A 23,915-nucleotide genomic window follows, 5' to 3' on the forward strand; every position below is an offset into this window, starting at 1 on the left:
AGATCAATTCAGAAGAAGGCGCGGGATGGACATAGATGCAGGGCTAAGTCAGTCTATGTTATTAGGGGATACATATGACGCACTGCTCTGTCAGTTTCTGCCCAGTTTTTAATAGTTATGTCCTATTTGATTAGCATATCATTGTTTCTTGTTTACCTTGTTGGGGATGTGCAGGGTTTTCGGCCTTCTTGGTTGCATTCTGTGCCATGGTGGATATTTTCCCCACGCACTGCAACTTGATTTGTCATTTGCTATCCATCCATGTGTTTCTTGCATGTGATCACCCTGTATATTGCTATATGTTTCCCGAAATATAAACAAGGTTAAAAAAAAAAGTTGTGCTGATGCATGTGCAGTGCCTGCCGCCTGGTGCTCTTTTGTGTCCTTGTCATCAATAAAAAAACTGCACATAGAAGCTGTAAACATCCTCAAAACACCATGAGCTGATACGAAAATATAAGTGCAATTCAATGAGCTATTGCTTGGAGAGAGATGGTTCAAACAAACCAATGACTGAACCAACATCCTTTCTGTATGTTGTGTTGACATGGACGATGCTTGACAGCTTAAGCAGTTCATTCCCGGAATTGAAAACGGATTCAGAACGAGCAATTGGATTTTCAACAGAATTTAATTTGGCTGTAAAGACGATAACTTAGGTAGTTCACAGTGAAATAATCAGCAAAGTGAGAAATTGTAAGACCTAAATCATGCTCTAAGCAGTTAGATACAAAACACTTAGGTCCACATGAAGTAATATTTGCATTGGTGCTTAATATGCATTGTGCAACAGGTGGCTGCTTTTACATTACGGAATGGAGAAAATCGATTTTGCTCCAGTCTGCTTTACAAAACTCCCTTTACACTAGGACATATATTGAGGAAGCAAATTATGAAACATTTGCAGATCATACATGACACAACAGTTGCTTATAAATCATTTTACATCAGTAATTATGTTTTAAAAAGGAAATTGTGGTTTGTGGCTAAACTGCCTAAATATGGAAGAAAGATATTTTACTTTGATTTTTACCTCAAATGTAACCCAACTTTTCAAAATTAAAGAGTGGTGGAAGATGCAGTGTCTCCATCTCTTATATTAGGTACCTGCTGGCTCCTTGGAAATCATTTTGCTCCATTCTTCGCTCTACTGGAAAATCTATGTTCAGAGCAATTACTGGTTTCTGTGTTACCTGGCTGCTATTATGCAAGCTTCAAAAACAGGGTAAAAAGATTTACTGTACACTTTGCACCAGTTGCAAACTTTACATGAGGCACCTTCTGTTTGTTTTACTTTCCTTAATCAGATTTTAGAGAGAAGCCAGTGGAAAAAGAAGTGCAGAATACCAGTAATGTGGGAGCTTCTGGATGAGCCTGTGATCAAATGTGCCTGAGGGAACAGAAGGAGAGGGTCTGAAAACTGTTGCTGCCACATGTCCCCTCATTCTTCTCTTTTTCATTGTAATGGGTTTGGCGCGTGCCTCATCTGCAGCAGGAGCCTGTTCAGCACGTGCCAAGCTGGGCCCCAGTGACCTTTGCTGTCGGCATCTACGAGAGGTCAGAGGTAGAATTAGGCACACGCGCGGAACAAGAGAAAATGCTTCCCGGCAAGCTACTACTTATATTCATTTGCAAGAACGCTCATTCTCAGACAGTAATTTTGAAGCATGTGATGTCTGTATGCATTTATAGTGAATTAGCAACTTTAAACAGAGTGATAACATTGTGAAAAACATATTCTGCAATTTTTTTTAGAATAAGAGCAGTTTCACTGCTATTTAAACATAAATATAAAAGAATCGAGGTGCAATTGCACAATGCGAAAATTAAAAACATGGTTCTTAAAACTAGCTCCTTTAAATTTGGAAATGTGACTTTCTACTTTTATATCAGTGCAGCCTACATGATGCTTTCTAAAGCCTTAATTTTAATGGGCAATGAAAATTCCACCTTTAATGAGAGGTACAGTAAATGCAGTGTTCATGTCTCCGAGGTCATTTGCATTGTGAGCACACTTCACAGCGTCGACTGATAACATACTTATTTAGCCTCAAAGAACTTTAAGTTTGTATGATAGTTGTGATATTTTATTCATTGGACTTTTGCACAGCGCTGCATGCATTATCGGTGGGTTACAGCATTACATAACTCAACATATACATAATTCCATTCATTTAAATCAATCTCTTAGGACATTGGTGCACACCATAGTGTTAGAGTTAACAACATGATTTTTCTGCACATTTTAAAATTCTAAAGATTCCAGTCCTTTGAGTAAACACAGTGAGGGATATTCACAAGAATGGGCGATAATCATCACCAACCTAGGTTAACGCAATTGTACATAACGCCATCTATCGCGGGAAATCAACGCTGTGCTAACGGAGTATCCTCAACACGCTGGCAACAGGCGATAGTCTCCCGATAACGTGTCATATGACTGCTTTAAAATGACCAGGACGCCAATAAAAAAGGAAACCCAAACGTGAAAAAAGTTGCGATGGACCCAACAGCGATAAAAACTTCAGCGATAAGCAGCGCTAGGCTTGCAATTTCCACATCAGGGATGAAAAATCACCACAAAAGCAGCATTAAAAAAAATAAAAAAAATACTGAAGAGCACCATGGAGGAAGCTGGAGCAACTACAGGGGCCAACCAGAACCCCACAAACCCCCCGGAGGACCAGCCAGGGACCTCGGGGAAGTAGAAGGGCAAGAAGAACAAGAGGTCCGTAGTCTTGTTCTGCGCTGCCTCGGTTGTTGTCCGGGGGGTGGTTCTGGGGGTGGTGGCGGTGGGTGTTGTGGCCCTCTTGGGTCTCCGAGCTGCTTGATTAGTAGCTCCATGGCATCCGTTGGTCTTCAGATGTGGCTCTGCGCTGGGCTCCCTTTATACTGCAGGTTTTCGTCCTACTTTAAACCAGAAAAAAGCAGGTCTTAAGTCCCTGCTGCTAACATGCCTTATCGCCGGTTTTTGGACCACATTGCCGATCTGGCTGGTCGCTGAGAATATCGCAAAGAGGTGTTATCGTGAGTTTTTGGACGGGAACGCCTACTCTTTATATGATTAGCGTTAGTAGTCGCTGTCAGCCTTGGCGATGTTTTTAGCGACAGCTATCGCAGGTAAACTGACGATGTTGGCTGTTAGCGCAGGCTTGTGAATAGGGCGATATATCTATTGCCACTTTTGTGGCGGAAAAGTGCCGCTAAATCTGCGATGTGTCCTTGAGAATATGCCCCACAGTCTGTGTTCTTTTAATGAAAGTAATGAGGTAGCTTGAGATTTCTCGGTTAAAATGATCTCCAGTTTCTTGTTTCTAAAGGTAGACACATTGGGAGTCATGGTAAAGGACTGAGCTTTATGAGAACATTATTGATATCGTAGCTCCAAAGAGGGCTTGTGCAAGACAGTGCCTCTTGAAAATGTACTTTTATGTATGTTTGAATATATGTATGTATACACGTATGCACTGAGTAAGATTGTTAGTGGAGCACTGCCATGTTGTCTGCTTCCCGCTTCATATCTCTAAATCTTGTTTTCATCCCACAGCAAAAAAAGAAAATATAGTGAAAACAGCAAACACAGCATAAAGTTCTTTACTAAGACTCTTCCTTCTTTATACACGCCCATCGTTGTTATTTCTTAGGTGTTTGGTAAAACTACTGTGAATCTAGTCTTGATAGAAAGTTTTGTTAGCTTTAAATTCATCCCAGGGGCTAAAATACATCCTCAGGGCGGTGTGTTTCAACTCTAATTCGTAGAAGAAAAAAAAAACGAAACTTCCCAACTCAGAAAGGCGGAAAGTTATTTGCTTCGACACAAAGATCAAACCCTCATTACAATGCTAATTCAAGGGAACAATAGTACACTGCAAATCAACAGCGCATTAATTAGTGCGAGTAAAGAGTTGTCCTGAAGCGGATGTGTCTTTACATAAAAGTGCCCTGTAACACTTTTACGTTCCCCATCTGCTTGCTGCCAACACCTGCCGTTCAATACATTGATTTTACAATTCGTGTAACAGCTTCCCGGGATAGTTTCTGTGCCAGATGCCAAGGGGCACTGCAACCACCCACCCCACCCCGGACTGTATTAAAGTGTAGAATAGCAAAGCAGTGTCCTCAATCAACTGTAAATGCAGAGCTCTCTTATGCAAAAAGTCCACCCCCAGGGAAACAGTATTGACCTAGTAATGACTACAAATGACTCTGCACACACGACTGGCCCAGACTTACTGATCTGTCATCCAGCCTGATCTTTATCACTGGAAGTCATAAATGTGCTTTTTTAATAATACCATATGTGATGTCTTTGTGACCTTATCGGGAATGTTCCCTTCTAAAGTTTGCAAAAATAAAACTAAAAGGGAGTTGTATTAGAAAACGACCTTTGGAAAGAGGGTCAAACCCAAAATCACCAAAATTAAAGAATGGGATAAAATAAATCTGAAGGCATGCATTTATTTGAGATAATGACAAAACGTTCCCTCAAAAATGTTTGGCTTAGTTTGCTCTAGTCTTAAGCCCTTATGAAACAGGATGGGTATTGGTTAGAATCAAGAGCGTGACCTGAACCCAGGAGTCTGCTGAAGTTTATACAAACAGAATATCCACATTCTCTATTAAATTTTATGTATAAATCTATGGTGCAGAGAAATCATGACATTTGACCATATACAGATTTGACTGTATGGCAACAAAGGCAAAATCTCGCTGCTGTAGAATCACAATAACTGAGCGCGAGGAAAACCTCAACAACACCTGCATGGTTCTAAAAAATATACTTACATTGTTTATAGTGAATTTCTTGCTTCCAACATCTATATCTTCTTTCATGTCTCCCATCCAAGAAACTGGGACTGATAATTTATCTCCTTGTCATTTTTTCCAGGGTCAAACTACAGTGAAAATAAACGAGACTCAGTGTAGTGTCTTGCAAGTTAGAAATGATGGAACCCATTTGGCTCCAGATGGCTCCGTAGAACTGGGACGTAAGTGTTCGAGTGGAATATAATGATCGCAGATTTAGAATGGTGAGTTCGTAGTTAAACGCAGCTGAATAAAGTTGTGTAATACTAAGTTCCGTGTGTGCTGTAGTCATTGGCAGGTACCCAGGCTTGGGATGGGGAGGATGCTACAACTGGCGACGAGCTTGGGGATAAGTAACCTGAAGATTGACAGTGCCCTCCCAGAGAGTTTGATGTGGTCCAAGCAAACTCCTAGTGCATGCCACATGTGTTGTCAGTCGAAATAAGGACCCGACGTAAACGCATGCAGAGTCAAAGTGCAACTCCAGGCGCTGTAAACAAGTTGAAAACAATGAAAGCATTGCAAAGAACTCTACATATCAGTGTCCGAGAACCTGCTGTTCAGATCATACATAAAGTGCGCTGTCAAACGTAATTCGTAGCATTAATGCTGAAGGCAGATACAGACAAATATTCAAAGAGCAGCTATTGACAATCATCAATTACATGATAACTCTGCAACTAGGTCTTAAATAAAGAAGTAGAGACAAATCCCGCAGAGATTCTATCATTAAAAAGCAGCAAAAAATCTCTTATGGATAAAATTGAAGCCTTAGAAAATACTAGCAGACTGAAGAACCGGGTTTTAGAACCCAGCGGCGCATGGGGAAACGCCCGATGTCTTCGAGTTCTCCTGTCTTGGGAAACAGAGACACGGGACACTTCTAGGTGACGTCAAAGACCAAGTTTATTGGCTGCAACCAGGAACAGAGGTCTACGAAGCAGAACACGGGTGTTTCGTCAGAGACTGCACAATTTAGTAGAGCGAGACATCGTCTTTTATGCCAAAAATCACATTCCTGACTAGCATCAACTACTTACGAAGTGTCCAATCACACAGTGACATTTCAAAAGATATCGCATAACGACAAGCCCACTTTCAGTTGTCCAACCCACCATAAATGACAAGGTGAAATCCAACATTCATGCTCGGACAGGCCGGACAAACCCATAATAATAAAGACCTCAACCCAAACCATAAATAGGCCACAAAAGAAGGAACAGAAACAGATGAGAAGCAAGATAGAAGGGTGTGTGCAGGTACCATAAATTCAGCAATGTCCTGCTCTTTGATCTCGGTCTGATCAGCTGCCTAACAAGGAACTGGCTCAACAAGGTCAGCCTCGGGCAAGGGAGTCAGTTCGTTCAGGTCACTCAGAAGTCAGCTAAAGGTGTATGTGTCCCAAGGACTCATTCGGCCGCAGTCATCGGCCTATGTGAGGGCAACCACCAAATGGCTGCCGTACACAAAATGGAACCCGAAGGTTCGAACGAAATCCCTGAATACACAGTGTATCCATCAATCGATTATGACGAAAACATTTGTACATACCGCACTCGTCATTTGCGGTCCGCTGATACCAAAATCGTCTTGATACGACGACCTTTATTGAACGGGTTCAGAATCACGGAAGAATCCACAGAGATCCGTTCACAAAAACACCAATAGAACAACACCTAGAAGAATTTTGGTAAACTTTAAAACATTTCTTCTGAAGGAGCGGATTTTAGCTGAGACACTCAAAGCTGGTTCCTACAGAAAGGGTGCCCGGTCCTTCCGAATTAAGTCAGATCTGTCTAGAATTACCCAAGATAAACAATAGGAGCTGGGGAAATTCATACCGATTTTAAGATCTTTAGGGGCTTCAGCACATTCTCGGAGAACTCCAGCCAGATGACAGAAATCAGCACTTTCTGCTCCACAGCGTCTACAGCAGGGCAAAGCCCTAAGCCCATATTTATGGAGCTGTAATGGCGTATAATACATTTGATGGAGATACTTATAATGTATTAGTCTCAGATTTCCATTAGAGGTAGGGATTTTCATAGAGCTAATCAGGACCAAGGGGTAAAGTTGATTTTGTACTGCAATATACTGTAAATATACGTTGTCCGCAGAGGAGGGGAGGGAACTGGAATGGGCGGCCTATCATCAAGCCCAGGTTAATGTTAGGGAGGGTTCAATGGGAGGGGGGCACAGTTTGAGAAAGTTAAATTTCTATCTTTCTTTTCAGTGGGTGAGGAGCAAGTTAGGGAAAAAAGAAAAAGAAATCCTTGACAAATAGACAAGACTGTACAAATGAAAGTGGGCAAAGTGGCAAGCATTGTATTTTATTGCCACTCTTTCTTTAACTACAATTAGACTACTGACCTGGAATGTTAATGGACTAACTGGCAGATGCATCAACGTAGACTTTTGCTATTCCTAAATAGCGATTTTTAAGGAATCGCTATTTAGGAATAGCAAAAGCCTATGCATGTAGGAATCGCTATTAAAATAGTGATTCCTAAACATTCCTTAATTGCTACTCGCAAATTGCAAGTCGCAATTAAGGAATGCTGTCCCATTCATTCCAGGCCCATAGAAATGTATTGGAGATTGCATGAGCAACTTGCGAGTACCAGTAGGTACTCGCAAATTGCTCATGCAATTTCAAGAGTGCAAGGGTGTCAAAATGACACTCTGTTGCACCCCTGAAATTGATCTATGCACATATGTTGCACACACACATGCCCTAAGGGCATGTGTGTGCGCAACATGAAACTTTGAAAAATGCACAAAAGTGCTTTTTTCAAAGTTTTAGAAAATTACCATGAAGTCCAACTTCATGGTAATTTGCTCCCCCTATTAGCGAATTCGCTATTTTTTTTTTACTTTCCTGCATTGCATTTAAGGAATCTCAATTTGGGATTCCTTAAATGCAATGGCAATTTAATGAATCTCAATTTAGAGATTCCTTAAATTGCGATTTTTGAATTTGGGATGATGCATCCCAAATGCAAAAATACCAGGAGCAAAGGGGCAGATTCTGAGAATCTGCCCATTTGCTCCCGGTATTTACTTTGATGCATATGCCTGTAAGAGTTCTAACCATGCAGAGGAGAATCTTCCAATATCTGCGTCAATCTGAGTTTGAAATTATTATCCTCCAAGAAACTCACATAACATGTGAGAAATGGGAATCCATCTGCGATAAACAGCGATGGATCGAATGTTCCTGCCACACGGCACAATCCTGTTGTACAAAAGGTGTAGCTCTTATTTTTAACGTTTAACGTTAGGTGAGGTCAAGGTGGATGCTAAAGGGCGCTGGGTCATTTGTAATGTTAAAATTCAAAAGGAGTGGCATACCATAGTTGGTTATTACAGGCCTAATATAGATGACGAAACCCAGTTAAACACAATTTATAACCACTTGATTCAATCTAACTATCCTATAATAATGAGGGAGATTTTAAGATCCTTCTGAATCCACTTCTGGATAGGTCCAGTGGAGGGAAAGTTGTTTCTTCGAAAATGGATTTGTTTATAAAGGTTTTGATGAGGTATCCCGGTTTGATAGATATCTGCTTTAAAAATATAATGGTTTGGGGGCACCGTCAGATTAAACATTCCATAACAAAAAGTATGGGCATTCTTCCCGTATTGATTTCTTCCTGATTGATTTAAGGTTGCTGAAATATAAATCATCAATTACACACGTCCCTGAACATCTCCCAGATCACTCTGCTGTTGCACTAGTCCTTCAATTGCCTAAAGGGGAATCTACGAGGAGATGGACTTTTGGTAGGACGATACTTCTCGATCCTTTAATAATAGCACAGTTGAAGAAAGAAACACTAACTTTCTAAATGTAATCGCTAAGAAGCAGTCATTAAAAGACCACTTGGACAATATAATTAGGAAAAAATGGGAAGTCAGCAAATTAGCTAACTATGAGTGTGGGAAGGGGTGTGGGAGACTACTTGCTTGGAAGTCTTGTGTAAATCAAACTAAGATTCTAATCAAAGAGATAACACTGGAATCAGGGGAGATTTCCTCAGATAATTTTAAAATAGCAGAGGAATTTGAGTTGTTTTTTCAGGATTTGTACACAGAAGATCTAGTGGTTTCAGAATAGCAAATCAAGAATTTTATTGAGGATCTACCGCTCCCTCGACTGATAGAAAGTCAAACTAGTTTATTGAATCGAAACATAAATCTAATAGAATTGAAGAATGTGCTAAACATTAAAAAATGGCAGGGCTGTGTGAACGGATGCTATAATGAACTTTATGTGGCATTGTCTGATGAGAACACCCAGTTTCTTGTGACTCTATTTGATAATATCTTTCTGGAAAATGACCCAATCCCCAAGTCATGAGATGAGACTGCAGTTTCTTTTATTCTTAAACCAAATAAGAACCCAAAGAACTGTGAGTCATGCCGACCCATCTCCCTGCTAAACTGTGACTATAAAATCTTTGCACACATTTTAGCAGGGAGGTTGAATCTGGTAATGAGCTCCTTGGTTTATTCGGACCAAAAGGGATTCATTAGGGGTCGTCAGCTACATGAGCTAACACACAAAATAATCGGGGTGATCAATATAGACACTGCTCACAATTGTCCCCTCTCGATTTTTGCCTTTGATGCAGTGAAGGCTTTTGATCAAGTGAACTGGCCTTGTTTAACATATATGAATCGATGGTTCGGGTTGGGTGACTATTTTATTAGAGCAATTAAAAATATCTTTAAGACGCCCACTGCCAGACTTATTATCAATGGTAATCTCTCTAAATCGATTATGCTGGAACGAGAGACAAGGCAGGGATGTTCATTATCCCCTTTATTATTTAACTTGTATATAGAACCTTGTAGTGTTAGGGCCAGTAATAGGTTCACACCTTTTAGAAGGGAGGGATGGGAGAAAAAAGTTGACTTATATGCAGATGACTTGATGATCTTCTCTTGTGAGTCTCCTTCTATCTTGCCCTGTCTAGAGAAGCTATTGATACATTTTGGAAGGATTTCGGGTTATTTTATTAATCCTCAAAAAACTCAGATTATGACTTGGAACACATCTGTAACCTCAATTATAACAAAACAGCAAATCCGTTATCTTGGCACCCAAATTACTCATGATATAACAAAGACGACCCTAGTTAGCTTCGAGCACAAAAGGAAAGAAATGGTTTTACTTCTAAACTCTTGGAATAGCCTTGCATTATCCATTTTGGGTCGCTCTAATTTAATTAAAATATCAATTCTGCCAAATTTTACCTTTATTTGTAACACGATCCCCTTATCTTTTGACCAGTCTGCTTTGAAAAAAGCACAAGTCTTAATAAGTAGTTTTCTCTGGGCTAATAAGGGGGTGAGGATTGCTTGGTGGAAATTGAGATGCTCCAAGGTAGAGGGGGGTATTGCTAGTCCGGATATACGCTTTTACTATTATACTTTTCAATTAAAAAATGTAAGACCTCTCCTGTTCAATTCTTTACTCTTTCCTCCTATGATGCTAGCCATGTCTAGAAACACCCCATTTTTAGGTTTGGTCACCCTAAATACTTTAAAAAAATAAGACTGAAGGTTCTAAGTTCGGCCTGTGAAGTTTGGTTCCAAATCAGGAAAGTCCTGAAGATTTCTTATTATAGTGCAGGGGCCCCCATCTGGAATTATCCAGGTACGACAGCCTGCTTAAAATACTCCCTATCCACTGTACTACAGGAAGAAGGTATTATGAGTTGGGGTCAACTGCTTCGAGGGAATACACTTCATTTGTGGGACATACTGGTTCAAATGGTTCAATTCAGCTCTGAAATTACAACACCTTGAGCTGCGCCAATTGGAGCGTAGGTGGAGGCGTAATTATCTAGAGAATATAAAAAAGCTATCACTACAACCAAGTCTGCTTTTGTCTCAGAGAGAATACTAACAGCTCCTAATAAATCTAAAGAGATATTTAAGGTCCTTGGCGAATTAACATCGGACGCCAGGACACTCCCGAACTTGGCCCCCTCCGCAGAGTCGTGCAATGCCTTAAACACCTTCTTTATCGATAAGATCTTGGCAATCAAAAACTCCATCCCCCATTCCCCTCTCTCAGCTATAGTTGCAGCCCCCCCTATCAATACCTCCATCCTGACTTGTTTCCCTATACTTGACTCCGACTCCCTAGCCAAGCTGGCTACGCGAGTGAAATCCGGCTCCCCCAAGGATTGCTGCCCTCCTTCAGTGCTTCGCGACATCTGTCACACTTTACCACGCTGCATTTTACCCTTACTCAACACCTCCCTCAGCTCCCCAGGTCGTTTAAGGAGGCCGTACTGGTGCCTTTGTTAAAAAAACCTGGCATGGACCCAGTGGTCCTCGCCAATTATCGGCCCATCTCCCTCTTGCCTTACCTGTCTAAAATCTTGGAGGCACACGTTACTGCTTGCCTCTCGCAATTCATCGAGGAGTCCAACTTCCTGGAAATAAACCAGGCCGGCTTCAGACCTGCCCATTCCACGAGGCTGTGATTCTCGCCATGTTGGACAACCTCAGAGGCAATGCCGACAGAGGACTTCCCCAGGCACTGGTCCTACTGGATCTGTCGGCGGCATTCGACACGGTGGATCACAACATCCTACTCCATCGTGTCGAGTCAGCCGGAGTCCGTGGGCCTGCCTTGTCCTGGGTCAAGTCTTTTCTAGAGGGAAGATCTCAAGCAGTTAGCTTGGGCCCTTTCAGCGCTACCAGCGCTCCTTCGCTCTGTGGTGTCCCCCAGGGATATTCTTTGTCCCCCCTCCTTTTTAATTTGTATATTCAACCTCTTATTCACTCCCTGGGTAGGTGGGACGTCACTGTGTTCAACTACGCTGACGACTTACAAATCATTTTCCCCCTCACTTCCCCTGACGCCGTCACCAACTTTCAGGCGGTCATGACACACATCCAGCATTGGATGAATCAAAATCAATTAAAGCTCAACCCTGGGAAAACTGAGCTCCTCCTTCCTGGGAGGAGCGCCTCCCACTGGGGCCCCCAGTATTGGCCAACTGAGCTTGGTCCACCGTCTCCTCCTGCTGGCTGTGTAAAGAGTCTCGGGGTCATTATTGACTCTGAGCTCACTCTCAAGTCCCAGGTGAGCGCCGTAACATCTTCCTGCATGTTCCAGCTACACAGGATACGGAAAGTCGCCCACCTCTTGACTCCTGAAGCCTTGCTACAAGTCCTAATAGCACTGGTGATGTCCCGTTTGGACTTTTCTAATTCCCTGTACCACGGCCTTCCCAAATCCCTGCTGTCTAGGCTACAGATCGTCCAAAACCAGGCTGCCAGACTGGCATTCAAAATTCCAAGATGGCAGTCGGCCAAACCTTTATTACATCAATTACACTGGCTACCAGTCAGCGAAAGAATAGCCTGCAAGGTTTGCTGCCTGGTCTTCAAAGCCCTGACTGGCCCCTCCCCCGCTTTCTTGAAGTCCCTGATTACTCCCTACTGTCCCTCCCGCACTCTGAGGTCTACCCACCTTCAGCTTCTGATCATCCCCCGTTTCAAACTCACCAAACTAGGTGGCCGCAGCTTCACTCACCTGGCTCCTAAGCTGTGGAATTCTCTTCCACTCTCACTTAAGACCTCGTGCTCTATCTTATCATTTAGGAAATCTTTAAAAACTCTGCTCTTCTCACACCCCCGCTAAATCCCTCTTGCACGGCCTCAGTGTCCAATCAGCGCCAGGAAACTCATGGTGGCAGTGCGCTCAATAAATTCCCTTTAACATTAACATTAACATTACTGTATAATCTTACCAACCAAAGATTTGCGGGATTCAAGTTTTATCAATTATCTAGTTGGGCTTCACATTTGGATAAATAAGAAGGAGCAAGTGTAGAATATGAACTTTCCCTTTGTGGCTGACTATTTCAACAAAAGGAGGTCTCCAAATGGCATTGGCTCTTAATTAAGAATGAACCCCCTTCAGCGCCTATGGAGGAGTCCTGGAAAAGAGACCTGCCATCGACAAATTGTAAAACATCTATGGCAAGTATCAATGCGCTCCTTTTGAAATGTGGTCAAAGGTGCCTATCTCAAGAGGAGCCCTTTGTACACACTCCACAGGGCTTACTGGTCACCAAAGAAACTAGCCGAAAGGTTTGCCCGAAATGTGAGTCTGACGACGCGGATGATCAACATATGTTTTGGGAGTGTCCTTCTATCCAGGGCTTCTGGCATGACATAGGTAAGCCTGTCTCGGAGGTTCTGGAGCGAGACATCAAGGTAAGCTTAAGTCTGGTTATGTTTGGGGTCCGACAAGAGGAGGGTATTAGTTTTAATTTGTCTAATTCACAGGCCTCATTATTTTTGTTGGTTCTTCTAGCTAAACAACAAGGGATGGTCCCAGTAAACAATACTTTGCCACAAAGCACATAAAACATATAGTATATATTTGCACAGCTTAAAAAAACATAACATAGAGGAGAAAGATTGAACAGTGTTATTTATTCACACTGTCAGTACTCAAATGCATATAGTACATAATCTCAATTTATAGAAAAAGTGCCCGGAGCAAAAGAGAGAAAAGGGGGGGGGGGGTCATTAAGGAGGTGATTTTGTGAGGGTGAAGTGGTGTGAAGAAGTGGTATTTGTGCAAACAGTTAAATCTCAATTATCCACAAAAATCCTGAAGCTGAATTACATAGCCATTAATGCACCATTTTATACATGATTAATCTTAGCCAGGCCTAAGAAATGACCAAACATAGTGAGGCAATCTCTGTTGTTTATGGCTGGCTTAAAGCGAAGTGTCGAAGTTTCGCCCCCGAATGACTGTAGGTTTAGTGGCACCTTATGAGGGGGTCTTCATCAGGACTGGGGTGGAAGGGGAAGGGCAGGTGGAGTGGGGCACCGTGGTAGCCCTACAGGGAGGGCTATGATGGGGCAAGGATTACTGGCCCATGGGCTCAAAAGTAGCGAAAGCGGAAAAACTGCACGCTCATCCCAGGAAGTCACGTTTTGTTCCAGCCACAATCTTAGAATAGTCCAGCTAAATTCCATTAGCTAAAAACTAGGCAGCATAAATCTGCTCTTGACTCCAGAATACTACGCACCTGAGGGCGAAGAATCGCTCCTCGAGGTTTATGAAGACATCCCAAATTAACTAGACCGGGCAGTGCTCAATCACTACTGGCCGGCTGCCCGGCCTCGTTAATTTGGGATTTGCCTACATAAACCTTGAGGAGCAATTCTTCGCCCTCTCATGCATAGTATTCTGGAGTCAAGAGCAGATTTATGCTGCCTAGTTTTTAGGCGGAGTGTCCCCGCGCTAAACACCAGTAAGTACCCAGCAACTGTGATCGAGACCGCCCCCCCCCCCACCCTGCAGCCAGGACCCCCTGTGGAACAGCTACCTATTGCCTATTTCCAGCCATCCGGTGGACAGCGGAATAGCCATGTCTTAAGTTTTTTCCGAAACAAAGTCTCCGACTGGCACTTCCTTAGGTCGACAGGGAGGTTATTCCAGGCTTTCGCCGCAAGGAATCCAAAGGAACTCCCACCTGCCCGTTCCTTCCGAACCTTAGGCACGATCAACTTTGCCGTGCCCAAGGACCTTAGGCAGCGGGCAGGTCTATAGGCGATAAGAAGGGGGTGCAAGATGCCAGGCCTTTGCTTATTAAAGATCCTGTACGTGAAACACAAGGCCTTAAAAGTAACTCTGGCCTGTATGGGGAGCCAGTGTAATTTCCTTAGAACCTCTCTGACTGAGGCCCGTCTAGGAATGTTCAGAATTAGGTGGGTCGCAGCATTCTGAACCTTCTGCAAGATGTACAGATTTTTTGGGGTCACCCCTAGGTACAAGATGTTACAGTAGTCTAAACGCGATGTAACAAGGGCCTGTATAATCGTCCGTCTAGCCTCTACTGGGAGAAGGTCCAGAATTTTTCGCAGCATCCTCAAAATGCCAAAATAGCCACCAGCCACCAGCCACCACTGATAACAGTTCGGAGAATGAAAGGGAGTCATTAAACCACACTCCTAGATTCTTAACCTTGGCCTTAGGGGGCGGGGATGGTCCCAGTTCCTCCGGCCACCACAAGTGTGACCAAAGGGAGGGCTGCTTACTGACTACCATCACCTCCATCTTGCCCGCATTCAGCTGCAAACAGCTGAGCTTCATCTAGTTAGCAAGCTCCCCTAAGCAGGCCTTGAACTTGACAGCCGTTCCTGCCTCCTTCTGCTCCAGGGTAACAATCAGCTGTGTGTCATCAGCATATGATACCAGTTTTACCCATGTCTCAACACAATGTTTGCCGTGGGGCACATATAAATGTTAAATAAGGTAGGGCTAAGAGCAGAACCCTGCGGCACCCCTTGCGACAATGGACAGACTCTGGATTCAAAAGGATGCTGTTGAACCTGGAAGGTTCTATTCTCCAGATAGTTTTTAATCCACCTCCATATCACTCCACCGACCCCTGCCTCCCCCAACCGTTCTAAGAGGAGGCTGTGTTCAATCTTCCTCCTCTACGTTATGTTTTTTTTTAAACTGTGCGAATATATAATATATGTTTTATGTGCTTTGTGGCAAAGTTTTGTTTACTGGGACCATCTCTTGTTATATTGCTCAATACCCAGGTCCCAGTACCATGGAGTCTACCCCTATACATAACTGGTTCTTATAGCTAGGCTGGAAATTTGTCTTAAATGGATTTTACCACAATCACCCGTAATATTAGATTGGGTGACCTCGGTGAGGCGTATTCATAATCTAGATATGACAACTCTATCAAAGAAAAGATATAAAATATGGAGGAATTGGGTAGACTGGGAGAATAAGGTCGGATAAAAAATTGCTTTGTTAATTGCTTGGCTCACATAAAGTGCAATGATTATTAAATAAGTGAGATTGGAGGTGATGTTTCTATCTCGTAGAGGTGAAATGGTTTCACTCGCTACTTGCATCACTAATCCCTACTAGAATCTTGGTAACTGGTTTTGTGGAATCTCCGGGGCCCAGCGACTTGAAGACATCGACAAACTTATAGGGGGATTCCTAAATAAACCTTGGATTGCCTAAAGATTGCTCACTTATTTATGTTAAATGAGGACAAAAAAAAAGATAACACTGCAACTAGAAAGTGGGGTAAACAAAGAACAGGCAAAGCGACGCCAAAGAATAAAACAGTTATTTACTCACCAGAATCTGAGTAAAGTGAGTCGGTACGACCGCAGCGCCAGGATCCACAACCCAGAATAAGCACCAGGGTTGTGTTTGACATGTGCATGACAGTCATCATAATCTCAGATATCCCTGGAATAGTGGAACACTGTTTTTCTGATGGAGGCAAATACAGAGGCTGTCTTTTCAAAAGTCAGTCATCAAGAAAGATCCAGATGCCAGCCCGTCCCAAGGCCTCAGAGGTGGCTCACACATACAGGTTCAAGATGATCAGCCGAGGAAGCAGTAGAGAGCTCCACCCTCAATGTCAACCACTTCAATAAATGGCTACAAAGCTACCGCTTTCCTGAATTCACCACCAATGTTCAATACCGCCAAAAAGCTAAATATTGGCAACAGATGGACAGCTTGGATAGAGACATTTAATTATTTCATTCATGGAATTGAAGAGAATAATAACAAAAAGATTGTCAAGTATCTAAAAAAACTTGCTGATGATGGTGTAAGAGAAGTCATATAGAAAATGCTGCAAACTGATGAAGAAGTCACATATCATCAGATTAAAGAAGTGTTGAATCTCATGTTTAATCCAATACCAAATGTTGATTATAATCAACACATCTTCAACCAAGAACACCAGAAAGTTGGTGAAACCATTGATGAATTTGTGAACACACTTGACATACTCATCAGACATTGAAGGTTCACTAAATTCAATGACTAAGAAGCTATATGTGTCTGAGACCTGTTGATGGATGCTTGCTAGATTCATTCAGACGACGAATACTGAGTCTGGAGCGAGTGTTAATGTCTGTTATAACTGAAGAGTGTGCTGATAGACAAGCTGCTGACATGGAAGCCTAAGATGGCCAGAATGAATCTGTCATGTTTGTGAAAAGTAAGCCAAAACAAAAGACTGAAGGACAAAGTGATGTCTACACGTAAAAAGAAGTTGTGTTGTAGATGTGACTTTTCGTTTCCACACAAAGGTAAATGTCCCGCTCTTGCACAGATATGTAAAGGGTGTGGGAAAGAAAACCATTCTGTGACGATTTTCAAATCAAAGGAAAAAGTAAGTGCGTCACAGCGCAAAGACAAAATGGCTGCCAGAATGTTTCAGAAGCAGCATTCGACGCACACCCACAAGGCCAAGCAGCAACATCAGTTAAGGCAAATAGTGTCAATGTTCAAAATATTTTCTCAGGAACGTCAAGAACATTAAGCAAGATCCACAACTTCCCTAAGGCACCTATTGTACCAGGACCCGTCAGAATAAGGCACGAGGCTATGGGTATGTAGAAAATGACACCGATTAAATGAACATACAGAAATATTCACCCTATGCCTCTTTCAGTTGTCTCTAGGGTACTATTCCCTACCTTAAAATAATAAAGCCAAGTCTTGAATGATCTTGTCTTCCTTATAATGGGTTAGGCTTGTGTCTGATTCCAAAATAAATAAATAAACATTATTGAAATGAGTGTAATTTGTGCAAAGAATTAAATGTATTCTTCAGTGCCGATACTAAAGCCTACCTCTATGCCATGTCTTGCTTGTGACAATAATGCATAAAGGTGTTTGTTCTGAATCCAGCGTAAAAGGAACAAAAAATAAACCTTACATTTTGGTATTCTTTCTTTTTTGTATCAATAGATTCACCAAAGAAAAAAGGTCGGATCCCCACAGTGCCAGGAGCAAGATCAGGTAAGTAGTAGCAGATTCGATATATGAAAGAGCAGCGCAAAAGCACTGTTACCGGTAATTTTCATTAATGCAGAGTTGATTTTCTAATCTTCTTCCTTTGCAGGTACGTGAAATTCCCCCAACAGACGTTGTCAAGAAGGAGCCAAAATAAGGGATGCGGCCAGGGAGAGACGCTGCAGATGAAAACGACACAGGAGGTATGCTGCCAAGGAGAGATGCAACAGGAGGGATGCCGCCAAGGAGAGACGCCACAGAAGGGAAGCTGCCGAGGAGAGACGCCGTAGGAGGGAAGCTGCCAAGTAGAGACTCTGCCGAGGAGAGGAAGGCCCGCGGGGAAGAAGCCGCTTCAATCGCCGGATCTTCACAAGAGACGCAGCTTCCTGTGAGAAATCAGGTAAGTTGAAACCGGGACCACTACAAGTACAAGTGAATGTGAAGCATCAATGCTCGAGGGAGGCCGGGCTTTGACTCTCCTGACATCCCTCCGCGCATGCGTATACCTGAACGGCGGCGCCATCTTAGTAATTCGCCGGGATCAGAACCGGCAGTTCTGACAAATAGATACTGAACAAATTTGATCGTCATCTAAATCATCGTCATACAGTTCTTCTGTATCAGTATCACGTGAAAGTGCTGAAAAAGATTGTGCCATGTCGATGTTTAAAAGCGTGCTAGTGTTGGCTTAGCCTCTTGTGAAGAAAAATGTCAGTCAATATAAGAACAGCATGCCTACGAACCAAAGTCATTCAAATATTGTCCTAAGGTTACACTGAAAGTAAATTGTTGTACAATACCTTTCATTATTGACAGTGATGCATCGTTAAACATTATGCCTGAGGAGAAATAAGATTAACTATCTCTATTACTACAACTTACACCATTGAAAACCTAAATCTCCCTTAAAAAGTCAAGGTTCATTTGTAGCAACACTGAGATACAAGAAGGCAAAGGTGCAAGCACCCATCCATGTGTTTCCAGGCACAGTGTCAAGTGCCTGTCTACTCAATTTCAGCACAGCTGCTGATATGAGACTGATTTCTGTGAATTACAGCATGAATGCTCACCACTAAATAGTAAGACAGTTGCCTTCGTTATTTCATGGTTTGGGAAAGCTTAAGACTATGAAAGTAAAGTTGCATATTAATGAGGATGTCTGTCCTGTTGCTCAGAGACATAGACAAATTGCTTTTCATTTACAAGAAGCTGTCGAAAAAGAACTTGAAGCATTACTTAAGCATGAGCATGAAGGCTGGGATTATACCTACCCCCTTTACGTCGACATCCTAATTATCGGAAGGAAGACCAAACTGGAAGGATCTTCCTGATTAGGAAGTTTCCTATTACACTATCGACCTTGGTGAAACAGAGTTTCTCCAGAAACGTTGACACAACTGAAAGGACAGTCTCAGACAAAAGCGCCAAAGAGTCTTCTGGTCGCTTTTTCGTTATCGTCTAAATAAGCATCTAGATGTCCTTGTATATACCAATAACCTTCCATATAATTTCTGTAAAATTTTGTAGTCACTTGATTGTCACTTTTTCTTGATGTTTTGGTTATGGTTTCTTAACCTGGAGCTTTTTAGCACCTATTCCTCTACAAACACTTACCACTAAAATCCATATGCGCCATTGTACATATGTATAGCTATTGTATCTAATGTTTGTGAAAATAATAGAAAAATAATTACTCAGTTCGGCTGAATTGAGTGTTATGACAGTTTGGATATGGCCATAAAATAATTTCCCAACTCTGGTTTTAATAGATAAATACTGTTCTATAATTCTATAACTTTTTCTTTAATTACACACATTTTTTTTTGCGAAAATATAAAAACGCTGTTGTAAATGAGGTCCATGTGGACATTTGTAAGAAGGTAATGCTTCATACCCAGTTTGCAGTGACATAAGGGTTACTCTTGTTGTTGTCTAAAATATGATACAGCCGAGCAGCTCAAAAAACACGTGAGACTAGAGAAGACAGTAAATGTGAAAACAAAAATCTAATGCTATGTGAACGCGTATGGGTGTGTGTCTTTGTGTCTGAGTACGCATTTGTGTGTGCATGCAGGTTAGAATGCATGTGTGTGTGTGGAAAATAGCACATGTGCATGTGTATTGTATATAAAGACCTTAGGCAGCCTATACATGTGTATGTGTGTGCATCTGTGAGTGATGGAGTGTATTGGTGTGTGCAAGTATCTATATGAGTGGGTATTTATATATGCAAGCATTAATATTTTGTCATCTGCTACTGGCATTTTAGTGGTACAAAAGGGGTTGGTGATGGACGGAGCCTCTGAATCAATCAGACACTCACACCCAGTCAAGAGATCTGGGTTTAATCCATCAGCGTTCTTTAGCCCACTCTGCCACCCCAGTTCAGACATGGCTATATGCAAATCAGTCTGACCCTGTGCCTCATGGGAACAGTGCAGCCCGAACTGCCAAGCCATGTCTTCCCTGGACCGGAAACAAGCTTCCGAGGACCGGTTTCTGTCATTCCAGCCTTCTTCAGCCCGGCTTGCTTGAATCCAGTGGCAAAGTGAGCAAGGGACTCACGTCTGAGTATACCCTGCCACACTTATGGCGGCCAAAAGCGGTACAAAAGGGGTTGGTGATGGACGGAGCCTCTGAATCAATCAGACACTCACACCCAGTCAAGAGATCTGGGTTTAATCCATCACCGTTCTTTAGCCCACTCTGCCACCCCAGTTCAGACATGGCTATATGCAAATCAGTCTGACCCTGTGCCTCATGGGAACAGTGCAGCCCGAACTGCCAAGCCATGTCTTCCCTGGACCAGAAACAAGCTTCCGAGGACCGGTTTCTGGCATTCCAGCCTTCTTCAGCCCGGCTTGCTTGAATCCAGTGGCAAAGTGAGCAAGGGACTCACGTCTGAGTATACCCTGCCACACTTATGGCGGCCAAAAGCGGTACAAAAGGGGTTGGTGATGGACGGAGCCTCTGAATCAATCAGACACTCACACCCAGTCAAGAGATGTGGGTTTAATCCATCACCGTTCTTTAGCCCACTCTGCCACCCCAGTTCAGACATGGCTATATGCAAATCAGTCTGACCCTGTGCCTCATGGGAACAGTGCAGCCCGAACTGCCAAGCCATGTCTTCCCTGGACCGGAAACAAGCTTCCGAGGACCGGTTTCTGGCATTCCAGCCTTCTTCAGCCCGGCTTGCTTGAATCCAGTGGCAAAGTGAGGAAGGGACTCACGTCTGAGTATACCCTGCCACACTTATGGCGGCCAAAAGCGGTACAAAAGGGGTTGGTGATGGCCGGAGCCTCTGAATCAATCAGACACTCACACCCAGTCAAGAGATCTGGGTTTAATCCATCACCGTTCTTTAGCCCACTCTGCCACCCCAGTAGGGGTGTATGTCTTTGTGTCTGAGTACGTATTTGTGTGTGCATGCAGGTTAGAATGCATGTGTGTGTGTGTGGAAAATAGCACATGTGCATGTGCATTGTATATAAAGACCTTAGGCAGCCTATAAACGTATGTATGTATGTACATCTGAGGGTGATGGAGTGTATTGGTGTGTGCAAGTATCTATATGAGTGGGTATTTATATATGCAAGCATTAATGTTTTGTCATCTGCTACTGGCATTTTAGTGGCAGTTCGTGGCATTTTTGCACCATCAATGACAGGATGATGCCCACCCAAGCGCTTGTGGCAACATGCTGGCCCTTGCATATAGACTGTAATTCTTGGCATATTGGACCATTCACAGACGGAGGTGCCCACCGGTGGTAATACACTGACCCTGGCTTACTGGTAGTAATCCTTAGCATATAGGTCCCATCAATATATTTTTCTGTGACAGTAGTACCAGACTAGTTGATGGAACAATAAAATGATGTTTGGCACTAAGCCTGTATTTTCTAACAATGAAAAGGTGATGTTTAATGACAAGAACTGTGTTTTCTCAGTAAAATAATAATCTTTTGTTTAGAGAAATAGTGTTCCTTTTTCCAAAATGTAAAGCCTATGCAAACTGTGTATTTTTGTAATATGGCAAGCTGTTTGTGGACAACATTATTGCATTTTCAAATACAATCTCAGTGATAATCACTACTGCTGTCTGAGACACTAGCCTGTCTAATTGGCTTAGTCTTGTCCACTTCCTGATCCTGTAACAAGAGTATGATGCCATTTGATTCAATATTGGTCTATAGCACAGAAGATCCATCTCCCATCAGAGCTCGCATGGTGCACAGTAGTACTGACGAATCAGGGGACTGGAGGATAAGGTTAGTAGTCTTGGCAGTTTTCACAGCACTTAATTCATTTCACAATTTGGTACCTTTTCTTGGTTTGGTTAAAACTCGTTTATTTGTTTTGGAGATATGAGATAAAATGTATAGTTCTCCTGCGCTTGACAACATTTGTCTATTTTCCACAAGGATACGAAAAGCTCTTCGTTTACCCGGCTGCTCTGGGGTTTTAGAAGGTAGGATGGGGGGTGAGGTGGAAGAGGGCCCTCCCTGTCCATAGCATAATAAAGTGCTTCCTTATAGCTGGTGCGCAGGATGCGCTTACCAAAAAGACTTGGTTTACCTGGCTGCACTATGGCTGCAGAGAGGAGAAGGACTTAGGCTCTTCCCTGATGACACCACTGTAAATGACTCCTTTACAGTCACTCTGCGGGACACACAGACCAAAATGGACTTCATTTAACATGCTGCTCTGGGGCTGCAGAAGGGGGGAGGAGGTGACTGAGTCCCACCAAAATATAAAGTGCCCCTTTGCAGGTGTTGCACTGGGCGAACTGGGGTGGCACCTGGGCAAAGACCGGACTAAGACGGGATCTGTCTATGACCAACAGAGCCCAGAAAAGGCTGGGTTGGGCCATCCCCTAGGCTGCTGCACTCCACATTTGGAGATCTCTTAATTGGGCACTATCGGAAAGAGAAATGCAGGCGTCCCAACACATCCTTGTAAAAGGCTCCCAATTTCCCCATCTATCGCCAATTATTTAGCTAATGTTATAATTTCCATTAACAACGAAATATAGCCAGTAGAAAAAAGATTTAAAGGGCACTCAGTGAGCCCTTTCGGGAACCCTGTCTACATCACTAAATAATATACATCATATTCAGGTTCAGGTTGATATGACATCAGCGACTGAAGATATCGAGGCTAACATTAACCCCTGTGTCCATACCCGCTCACTGACAATTGATGCAGTTATCTCTCAGTCATTAGTCCACTGTCCCACTGTCCTATGTGCAATCCCCTTCCAAGTTCTCAGTCTCTTGTGCTCAAACGTTGCTTGGGACCTTCTTATATGGTCCTGGAATGGCTCCATTTAAAACGCTGTCGCTTGCAGATCGCACAGAAATACTCAATTCCCTTAAAGGACCTTCTTAAGAAGATGATATCTTACCCTCTTCCTTCGTCAAAGCTCTCTTAGGAGATGCTCTCACACCTTCTCTCCATTTTCAATGCCTTCTTCACTCAAGACATCTCCCAGAAACACTCAAGAAAGGCCACATCCTCCCACTTCTAAAGAAATCTACACTAGGCAATGATGACCTTGCCTAAAACTCAGCAAGATCTCTGAAAGAGTAGTCTGCATTCAACTCCATTTCCACATTAAGTTCAACCATCTCTTGTGTGACTACCAATTTGTTTCCAATTCAGGCTGTAGCATGGAGACAGCTATGTTACACATGATTGATGAAGCCCCTTGACAACGGATGAAGATAAAATCAGCCCCCTGATATTGCTGTACCTCTCATCTTCCTACGACATCATTGAACCTCTCACACTCATTCGCACCCTGAAGAGTCTAATGGGATTCACTGGCATCTTCCTTCAGTAGTTCTCTTGCGACCTTTCCTTCCGATGTCAGTTTATTCAGATGGGTGCATCCAGGTGGCAGAAGATCTGTTGCACTTGTGGATTCCATAGGGTTACATACAGTGATCCTCTACTCGCAGCTCCTTGGAACGCTATTCACTGATAAAAGCATTGAAATACATTACTGTGCTGACAGCAGACTACTTTACTTGAAAGTCACCTATGTTACAGACATCCAATGCCGTAACGCTGAATGCACCTTATCCAGACCGGGATGTCCAGCATCTACCTGAATTTCATCCTCACCATGGCAGAATTCCTGTTTTTTGTCAAGACGAGAAGCGATCAATAGTATAAACTTGACTCAGTGACATGAACCTTGATGCCTTTGAACCCTATCTTTCACCCAACTCCGACTTTTATTATGGGCCCAAATTGAA

The 23,915-nt window shown here is 42.8% G+C and overlaps 1 long non-coding RNA gene across 1 annotated transcript in view; it reads left to right on the forward strand.

Annotated features, from left to right (window-relative positions):
* The window catches only part of LOC147689869 (uncharacterized), a 91,817-nt gene extending 73,847 nt beyond the window's left edge, over nucleotides 1-17,970 (forward strand). Inside the window, exons 2-4 of the long non-coding RNA XR_015299764.1 lie at nucleotides 4,889-5,030; nucleotides 17,606-17,656; nucleotides 17,760-17,970. This is a non-coding gene — a long non-coding RNA (uncharacterized LOC147689869). The remainder of the gene's footprint in view (nucleotides 1-4,888; nucleotides 5,031-17,605; nucleotides 17,657-17,759) is intronic.
* Nucleotides 17,971-23,915: the final 5,945 nt, after the last annotated feature.

The sequence above is a fragment of the Lissotriton vulgaris genome, chromosome 9, assembly GCF_964263255.1.
Source record: "Lissotriton vulgaris chromosome 9, aLisVul1.2, whole genome shotgun sequence".
NCBI lineage: Eukaryota > Metazoa > Chordata > Amphibia > Caudata > Salamandridae > Lissotriton > Lissotriton vulgaris.